Source organism: Protobothrops mucrosquamatus, unplaced genomic scaffold (genome assembly GCF_001527695.2).
Source record: "Protobothrops mucrosquamatus isolate PMUCROS unplaced genomic scaffold, P.Mucros_1.0 scaffold_293, whole genome shotgun sequence".
In the NCBI taxonomy this organism is placed as follows: domain Eukaryota; kingdom Metazoa; phylum Chordata; class Lepidosauria; order Squamata; family Viperidae; genus Protobothrops; species Protobothrops mucrosquamatus.
This window is the reverse complement of record NW_015386369.1, coordinates 379,112-389,750: the sequence shown is the minus strand read 5'-3', so window position 1 is coordinate 389,750 and position 10,639 is coordinate 379,112. Positions and strand designations below refer to the sequence as shown.

The window sequence follows — 10,639 nt, the reverse complement described above, 5'->3', positions numbered from 1 at the left end:
ATTAAAATTACTTTTAAAATCATCCCTACCTAAAATCCTCCCTAGGTCAGGCCCGCTTGCTGGAAAAGCCATGTCTTGAGGGCGCGGCGGAAAGTAAGGAGATCCGGAATCATCCGGATCTCGGGGGGTAGTTCGTTCCAGAGGGTGGGGGCACCCACAGAGAAGGCCCTCCCCCTGGGGGTCGCCAGCCTACATTGCTGTGCCTTACTGTGCCTGCTCATGAATCAAAAGCAAGGTGCTAATCAATTTTAATAATCAGAATCTAAATATTGATCACTTGTGTGTATTCAATAGGGTGTCCTTGTATTCTTATGAATTAAAACAAAGTAGACACTGGAACAAAACAACATTTTTATTAAAAACAGTAATAGATAAAATCACAACCAAAATATCTCTGAAGTAAGGAAGATATTAAAAGAGAATGAGCTGCAGTGAGCTAAAGCTGTCAGGCAGTGTCTATTCAGAGTTAACATGTGCATAAGAAGGATCTTCAATGGTAGGATTAAGTCAGTTTTTTTCAGACTGTGTTAAGGCATCGTCTGAAGTAAAAAGAAATGGAATACTGGATTTTGGTGCTTTTAAGCAGCAGAACCATCTGTCTACCAAGAAGGATATCAAGGTTTTCTATGACAAATAGAAAAGTAGAAATGCCCAAGCTATTTCCAGAAAAGAAGAACACTAAATATTTAATTGGGGTATTTACCAATAGAACAGTGACTGAAACATATATAATGTTATCAATTATAAAGCTGTAAATAGCAATCCTGTCTGCATTGGGATACAAGGAATTTTTGGTTTTGTGCACCCAAAGATTTAGGCACTAAGATACTCACTTTTCCTTAACAACAACAACAACAAAAGCTAGCACACAACTCTTGCAGACAAATATTCTTTTCTATAAGTGGTGGACATTTAGCAATTGAACATTTAGTAAGTAGAAACAAAAACTAAGAACATAAGTAAAAGGACAAAAGGACATGACACAGCAATGTCTCCCTGTTCATGGGAGGTGGCCTGGCAAGTATTTCCATCACACTTTTGTTTTGGTAGAAACTATCTGCTTCTGTAGATAATGCAATCTACTTGCTTGCCATTTCATCCACCCAACCAATGCCAATAAGCAAATCACCAGTGCTACTTGAAAGATTAAAATCATCACAATAGGGTGTAGAGCAATATTTAGTACTCCAGTTGAACTTGGTGACCATCCCAGGAGCACCTCCCACCAGGCATGGTCTCCAGCTGATGTAACCTTTGCTACAATCTGGGCAATTTCCTGGTTGTTGTGGTGAATCTCAAGAGCAGCATTTTCACCCATATCTCTGAGTTTCAATAATTCTTGCTTGAGAGAGGGGTGAGAAAGCAGATTTTTAAGAGTAGAAAGGCCAAGGCCAAGTGAAATAGGAAATATTTCTTTGTATAAAGAGGGATAGGCTTTCATATGTTGCACAGTCCAAACAGGTACACGAAACTGGAAATCACATCCTACAATCATGCTAATATTGCAAAAGCAACGATTGATATATGGCAGCATAGGCTGGATGATGACACTATTAATGATTATAAATTCACATGGAGTTCTAACACAAATGCAGCCCTTGCCAGTATATACAACAGTAGACATTTCTTCTTGGACTACATCAAAAGAACAATGAGAGTTATTTATAAGCTGAGGAGAAAAGCATTCATGGTGCTCTTCTAAGCTGTTATCATCACATACAAAGCCTAAGTTCTCTTTTTTAACACAGCCCTGCACGTTAACACTTTGCCACTCACCATCCTTCAAGTGTGCCCATTTATTAGAGTCTCTGGAATACATGACCAAGTCTCTGTCAATCTGGAATCCCAGGGGCACTATTGGATAGATAGGAATGATCTGAGCGGCCTCCACAGTTATTAAGAATAATCGCAGTATATTTTGAGTAGAGTCGTAAGATGCATTTAGCAGTCTCCACCAAGCTTCTAAAGCAATTTCACCTGGTGAGAGTTCTGGTCGAATTAAATTGCTGACCTCCATGGGAATTTTTCCTGCCCTAGCTTCTCGAATCATATCCATGATTACATTTTGGGTGATTACCTGGGCCTGTTCACATGCTAAAGCCAATGAAACGTTATTTTGGAGAGACTGAATCCCAGAGACTATCAGTATGTTATCATTTTCTAAAATTGTTTCCCAGACTGGAAGCACTTTACTGATCGCTTGTGGTTGTTTTGTGAGTTGTGAGAAAGATTTGGTTAGTGGGGCAGTAAGTTTTCCTATTTGTTTTGTGGAATATGAAAGTTTATTAGCTAATACTTCTATGTTGGCTGCATCTATAAAAGAAACTCCTGCCCCCAGGGGGCCAATCCAATCCAACAATCCCCTTTTTATTCTTTCTCTATGGTATACTCCTTCCCACATTTTAACCCATTCTATCCAACCTCTGTGGCTAATATCAAGAAAGGGAGAACACTGGGGCACTTTCTGTGATACATTCAAACCTTCAAAATTAATCTGTACCTCCTTCAGAGAGGTCTGTGGGTTCCTAACAATTTGCTCAGGCTGATCTAATTTTAATACATGAGATCCAATAATTGGATTTTTCATATGACGCAGCGAAAGAAGGTCTTTAATCAGTGGGTTAAATTGAAGAACTGTTTTGTTTTGAAAGCCTAGTTCTAGCTGATACAATCCTTGTTCACTATTTTTTTCTGTTATGGAAATATGACCATAGAATTTAAACTTAACAAAGGATGCTCTTTGATCACAATGTGTTCCTTTAATTGGAACTACCCAATCTGGTGGTCCCTGTTTAATTAAGTCTGTTCCCTTTAATTCCCAGTCATGTGATTCCCAATTAACAATCATTTGGGTGATTTTTTTCCCAGAAGGTGAAATTAAGGATAGCTGCAAATGATTTTTAAGAAATTTATCATGTTGGGATCCAACAATAGTTCTCAGATGCAATGGTGCACCATATTTCCATAGAGCAGCAGAAATTAGGGCAATGTCACATGAATTGTCCTGGGTTACGCTATTTCCAGTTCTGTGAGAGTCCAAATGTGTTGGCAAAGGTCGGCATGAAACAGGAATATGAAAACTTGAACTGTCCATTTGCATGTCATAACAAAAATGTCCAATTTCTCCACTGGCCTTGACAGTACAATTAGCCAAATCTCTCCAATGGCAGTTGACTGAGTCTGAAGCAGCATGGAATATGTACAAGCTCTGGAACACTCCGGGATTGGAACTGTTGGCATATAATCCATGCATGCGACATATCAACTTTATTTCAGATACTCCTCCTTTTGGAAAACAAGCCCACAGTTTCACAGGGATGGTAGACACATTCTGGGTTGCAGAAACAAGCATCCATCCATTCCACAGGCACAGCAGCAAAGAGAACATCTTCGAAAGCATCTGAGAGAAAAAAACACAAAAAGAATCTCCAAAGCCCCTATTGTCTGGATGTGCAGTACTTACTTGAGAAAGTATTTTATATCTTCTTGCTGCCTTTAAGCCAGAGTATTAATTTCTTCTTTACAACTGCATCAATTAGTGACAGAAATTCTGGTAACTCGAGGACGACCTGCATTTTTTTAAAAAAAAGTTCTATCTGCCTTAAGGAGAAGGAGCCCATCTAATTACATTTGTTAAGATCTTATCTCTATTCAGGCTACACTACTCAAAAATTATAATTATTATAATTGGACAATCAGAGGCCAGACATATGAGTGATACTTCTTGTAAAGGGCTGTGCAAATTAACCAATGGGCTCTCAATCTACACTTTCTTCTTACAGAACCAAATATGCAAAACTTTTTATCAGCTCAAAAATTCCATTAGATGCTTCCCTTCATTATCATGTAGGTTAATAAAGTTTTATTTCATATAAGTTGCACACATACTGTACATGTAACAATATACAAGTGATTTTTCTATTGTTTTCTTTCAAGTTGCTTTATTAACCTATCCATATCCTAACCAACCTTGACCTTCTTTAGCTTCCAAGACCAGATAAGGTGCTTATGCACACATCCTTATGGATTTGTTTTCCTCCTACTCCTAAGACAAAAAATACTATATATCACTTCCCAAATCTTTGCCCCAACATTGATACTGTTGCCACAATTATGCAGCAAAATTAATAAAACTGCTCCCTGCATACAAAAAAGCACATTTCCTATTTGGTAACCGGTTCATCTGGACTAGGAAGAAACAGTGTTTGCAGCAAGAGATAATGTTGCATATTGCTTTTTCCCAGCACAAAGAACTAATCTTGAGCTTTGCTTTCTTATCTCTACATCTTTAGGATATAGAATGGGGTCCACTGGGAGTGAAAAATCTTGCTTCCAACACCTTTCTATTCCTTAGGTGATATGCTCCTAGGCATCCTTCTCCCTTCTTGCAGCTAGCAGTTACTCTCTTAGCAGCATACTATACTTTCACTGAAACATCTGATGCCTCCCAAGAAAAGTAAAGCACGAGAGCCTAATCCAGTCCTACTGTACAAGAGTCAGTACTGGACACATCAGCTGATGCCATGCCGTACTACTGCAACTTCTGTTCACCAAAGTTGTGGTTATCCATCCTTTTCCCTGTCTGCCCCAAAGCCTGCTGCCATTGCTATTCTTGTCATTAATTTCACTTGCATGTATTCTCTACCTTCCCACTAGTGAGAAAGGCCAGAGCCAACCTGGGACCAGCTTCTGAGAGGAAGCAGAGCACCAAAGGGATTTGGAAGGCATATGAGTAGTACACATTCTTCACAATTCCCACAATGGAAAATGTGGAATGAGAATGTGTAGAGGGCACCCTGCAGATTGTTGATATTTGTGAGGTTTTCTCTATGTGACACACAATGTTTTACTGTTTTATTAGTGGAAAATATTATCTTCCTGATTTGGCTTCAGCCTACCACAGAAGAAAGCTGGCAATGAGATGGAGATTCCATTGTGAGGAATGGTCCTGAACAACCAATATGTGAATCATCACCAAACCAGGATAAGGAAATTGTAGGAATGAGCCCACAGCCAGCCAGATCCTACCATCGACTGAAACAAATCATAAGTCTTTAATCAGGATCTAGTCCATGTTCAAACAGTTTCAGTCCATGGTTTGCCTTCATTTCTGTTTTTCATTACTTGCCCGCAGGCCGGATGCGTCATGCCAAAACTGCGCCCACCCCATTGCCGGCAATGGAGAAAAAGTTGATACATCACGATACGTCACATAACGTTGTTTGACACCCCTGCGCTAAACCAACATAGTTTTGTCCATCCCTATATTAATCTAACAACCTTTATCTACTGTATCTCTGTCTGCCTTACAGCGTTGCACCAGTAGTAGCTATTCCTTGCTTTACTCCATCTTCTTTTTTAAAAGCATATCTCTTCCAGCAAATCTTTACCAAGCTTTTTACCCTTCTACAAATTATTCAGACTTACTGAATTATCAAAGCAATTATTTCTTACTTCCTTCACCAACCATATCAGCACCATCATGTCTCTCAATCAAAATAACATTTTCAGTGTATAAAGCCAAGATGAGTGAATAAACGCATGAACAATTTACATACCCTGATAATACTGCAACCAAGAAAAACTATGCTTAGAGTTCTATGGGAAAAACAATATAGTGTACTAGAAAGGATACTGAACTTAGATTGGGAAGACCCAGGTTTAAGTCCACCTCTGACAGAAATTCCCTTTATGACTTTTAGCTAGTCACTATCTTTTAATGCAACCTACCTTTTTTGCTTAGGGACAACTGAGAGAGGGAATGCAATGTATCTTGCCTTGACCTTCTGAATGAAAAATAAAATCTAAATCTGTCAAATACAAGTATCCAGTGATACATAAATATACTATGAATTTAAATAAAGACATTTTTAATCTACCACATTACTTATTTGTACACAAAAACCACAAATCCATCCATCATGCTTTCTTCAACATGCATCATTAAAGTTCTCAAAGGAAAACTACAAATAAAAGGGAGTGTGTAACAGGTTCTTTACCAGACATAGTTTAAAATATATATAATTAGCAGATAACAGCACATATCAATTTCAGAAGCTAAGCACCACAAAGTCCTGGTTACTACCCAGGTTGAGGATTGCTTGGGAATTCCATAATTATAGGCAAAGAAAACTGAATGGCATGTCCATGAAATTACCAGAAGCATAACTTGAAAGAGTTTACCTTCAATTAGATGTATCCATTGACACACACACACAAACACACACACAGAGAGATAGACAGACAGACAGACAGACAGACACACAGACACACACCAAGAATTTAATACTACTGAATTGGAAAACAATGTCTAAATTGGGGAGAAATGGTTACCAAAAGATGCGTGCTTTAGTCCTTTGCTAAGGAATTGTCTATATATAATGTTAAAATAGATTTGTTTACTAAATAAATACTTTATTCCATTTTCCAACCAACTAAAAAAAGATTGCAATACAATGTTTCTATAGACATGTAATAGTGTTTGTCCGTCTGAAAACTAAAATGATCATTGCTTACTCATTTATCCCAGTATATTCTTTTGCCAGTACAAAGGACTCTGTTTACTGAAATTGATATTTCAGTAAGTACAAATAAAATGATGGTTGTATGCTAAATATAAAATTGTAATTAAAGTTGCAGTTTATTATGCATAGTTATACTGGTGTATCATAGTAAGAGTAAATAAAACATGACATTTGTAATATTTTTATCCTGTCTTTTCTGCCCAAAATGCAAATCAGTATATTGGATGTTTTGGTAATATTTTGCAACTGCTCCTAAATGCAACTTGCAAATTTCCATGGAATACATACAGAGTTTCAAAGAAAAAAAAATGTAGGATTATAATGACTAATACATGTATTATAGGAAGAAAAGAGAATACTGAATTTGAAAACAAATTGCAAGGAAAGATCTCACCTAGAAGAAGACCAAGCTTTGTTGTTTAAGGATCCAGTGTACAGATATAAAATATTAGCTTTATATTACAGGATAGTATATTCTTGTTAACCATTAAAGAAAAATGCCTTTTAAGTAAGAGCTGTTTGATAGCGGCACCAAACGAGCAAAGAGGAAGTGGGTTTCTCATCACTGGATGCATTCTGACAAAGGGTGCGCAGTCATCTGTCACAACTGCTTTGATCTAGATTCCTGCACTGAACAGAGGGTTGGTTTCAATGTCTAAATGATGCTTTCCAGTTCTATCAGTCTATGACTGAGAATTTTTCTTACACGAAAGAAAGCATGCAGATTTTTTTAAGTAAGAGTTTGAAAAATATTTTAAAGATAAAAGTAAAAATCAGGGTTAGAATTAGGATAGCAAAAAAAGAACTGAGTGATGTGTTCCTTCCTGTTTTCTGAACATAACAACTGACATTAAAACAGTTGGGAAGAAGTTTCCCGTTTCTTAAACTCTGAAAAATGTTGCTCTCAACATACACACATCCTACATAAAGCCTCCTTTAGAAAATACTTGTAAATGCCAGGAAAAATTACAACGTTAATCCGTTGCATCAGAAGAAGAAGAAAAGAATCTTGTAGTCTTAAAATTAACATACTGATTACAATATATGCTTTGGGGAATATGCTGTATAGATATGTGGTCCATTACCCCTGATACAGGAGTTTAAATACACATCCAATTTGTTTTTGTTTTTTATTTTTTATGGGCAGGACAATAGTGAGATTAATTGTAAAATAAAATGTTGAAAGGACAGTATTAACTTCTACCTTCATAGTGGCCATTCAGACAATTGTTGCAAGATATGATACATTCCCCTATAAATTTGTTTATCCAATGACTTTCCTCAAATAGCTTAGAGAAATAGATATTGGCAATAATTGTTTTAAAACAAAATTGCAGAGGTAATTTCAAGTAGTTCAAGCATGTTTTGCCTTTACACAGTAGGAAAAATGTTCTTGCAAAGTATAGAATGTTGTATTGGTTTTCAGTATTCCATAAATCTGAAGTCTATTAGAGGAACAACATTCCTTGCATCATCTTTCATGTTTCTTACCATATTATATGTCACTACTGCTAATATTACACTGACATTAATAGAACGCCAGAAAATTATTTTAGAAGCAAAACATTATAAGTTTAAATTAAATATAATATACCAAAAAAGTATTATAGAAATTTGGATGCTTCCTAATTTCTGAAGTTATTAATAGGACTAGGACACTAGTATTTGATTTCTTCTCGTTAATACATAGAGAAGACTGATTTACTTTTCTACAAATATAAAAGCAAAACCTTAATGGAACCAATCCTTTAAAACACTACAAATAATAATTGTGCAACAGGACAATTATATTACTCATTTTGCACACTCTAGCTCTATAAAGAGCATATTTTAATTCTAAAACTGCAGAGATTGATTTCATATATTTTGTGTTTTTTTAAAGGTAACCTGTTTCTTTATGCAAGGAGAGAGAAGATTTTAGCAGTCTCCCACATTTCACAATATAATTATTGAAACTTTTTATATATAATTATTCAGAACACATACATAAAACATATAATATTGGAAGATTATCTGATCCAATCCTGACAATGTTCAATCAAAAGGAATATATTTATGTGATCTATTCAAATACATAGCCAAATCCATTTATAGTTCCAATTAAATGGTGATTTAGTTGCAAACAATCATAGATTTCCTTTAAAATTAGCAAAGAAAACAAACAGATGCCCAGATAACTTGCTTTTCAAAATTCTAAATTAAAAGAGATTTCTTATATAAAAGCAATTAATTCAAATCATAACAAAAAGATATAGATAGTATAACTTAATCTCTGTCAATAAGCTACATATCATGTAGCTATTCAGCAGAAATTCATATATAAAAACATATATTAATGTTTTATATCTATTTATTTTTTGCATATACTGCTTCAAGCTAACAAACATTCATATGCCACAGAATTATACTGACTGGCACTTAATGCTCTTAGCAGGGCAGCATAACTAAGACAAGACTACACAAAGTTCTAGGGGACACCTTACCGTCTTCTTTTACCCAGATTTTAATATTTTTGTTTTTAAGTTGAGCCGTGTAGGCATGTGCTACTAACCATATTATATTAACTGATCAATTCATCTAACAGTATAGGTAAACCATTACAACATTCTATGCTGTTCTTTAAAAAAAAAACACAACAGGAGTGAAATAATATACCATAACTCATTTCATAAAGACAAGAAAGTATATATATTTATTTTTCTGTGAAGAAATTATAACCTCAGCAAACCTAATGGTGCAGATTTTGTGTACCAGTCACTTAGGTCTTCCAAGAACAACCCAGTGCTTTTTTTCTATTAAAAAAAAAAAAAAAAAGGTGCCGGAACTCATACACGTCATACAACCCGCCTTGCCTACCCTACAAGGTTCCATCCAAAAAAGGTGCCGGAACTCCGTTCTATGAGAAAAAAAGCCCTGGAACAACCTATAACAATCCTTGAAATGTAATTTTAATGTTTTCTTGCAGCATAGTATTTATCACACAATATTTATGAAATTATAGTCTGGAATAATTTATAGGCTAATTTAGTCTTCTACAAAATATTATTAAGCTCAGGACCCTTAACAAACCTCATCTGACTCTTTAATTATTCATATTTTTAAACATGAAGTCCTATAGCAGGGGTCCCCAACCTATGGTCCGCGGCCCACTACCGGGCCATGGCCTACTGGCCACTGGGCCAGGCTGGCCAATGCACAAACCTGTGTGCACACACCCCCACTCATGCTCGCATCCGCGGACCTGTTTGTGCCTGCGTGCGGGGCTAGCAGCGGCAGCGGCTAGCGCCTGCACAAACAGTACTGCTAGCATGTGCAGGTTGCATGGCCAGTTTGCACATGCATGCAGGGCTAGCAGCGGCAGTGGCTAGCGCATGCATGCATGCGCAAACAGGGCCGCTAGCACGCGTGGGTTGCACAGCCCATTTGTGCAAGTGCGGAGCTAGCAGCGGCAGTGGCTAGCACATGTGCAAATGGGGCTGCTAGCATGGGTGGGTTATGTGGCCCGTTTGCACATGCGCACGGCGCTAGCAGAGGCGGTGGCTAGCACCTGCATACATGCACAAAAGGGACCATTAGCATTGTGCAGATTGCATGGCTAGTTTGTGCATGCACGCGGGGCTAGCAGTGGCGGCCTGCATGTACAAACGGGGATGCTAGCACTGTGCAGGTGTACGTGGCCCTGTGCGCACATGCACATTTCCCAGCTGCTCCCTTTCCCTCCAGGCCACCAGCGTGAAAGGCTTGGTGACCTCTGCTATAGAAATAAGTACAAGAATAGTGATGAAGCACCAAAAGTCAGTAGTGATTTTAATATATTAGCAAAAACTCAGAGTTAAACTCGTACTCCAGATATTCACTGCTTTAAGATTGAAAAAAATAATACACATCCACTGACTATTAATGTATTTCACAATTAAACTTTAAATATATATCCAGTGTTAGTATCTAAGGCTTTTACAAGGTAAATCTCTGCATGTATTGCTTTGACTACTCAAAATCTGGTCTGCAGTATGCAAATACACTTAAGCTCAAAACTGACATTTAAAAACTGTAAATTATATTCTTTAATAAGGAATTATTACCTTTGTTCGCCTATGATGACAGCCACTCTGAAA

At 37.0% G+C, this 10,639-nt stretch overlaps 1 protein-coding gene across 1 annotated transcript in view; it reads right to left on the bottom strand.

Moving 5' to 3' along the window:
* PPARD (peroxisome proliferator activated receptor delta) overlaps positions 1-10,624 on the bottom strand; it is a 27,984-nt gene extending 17,360 nt beyond the window's left edge. The window contains exon 1 of the mRNA XM_015831980.1: positions 10,607-10,624. The gene's annotated coding sequence lies outside the window, so the exon portion shown is untranslated. The remainder of the gene's footprint in view (positions 1-10,606) is intronic.
* Positions 10,625-10,639: the final 15 nt, after the last annotated feature.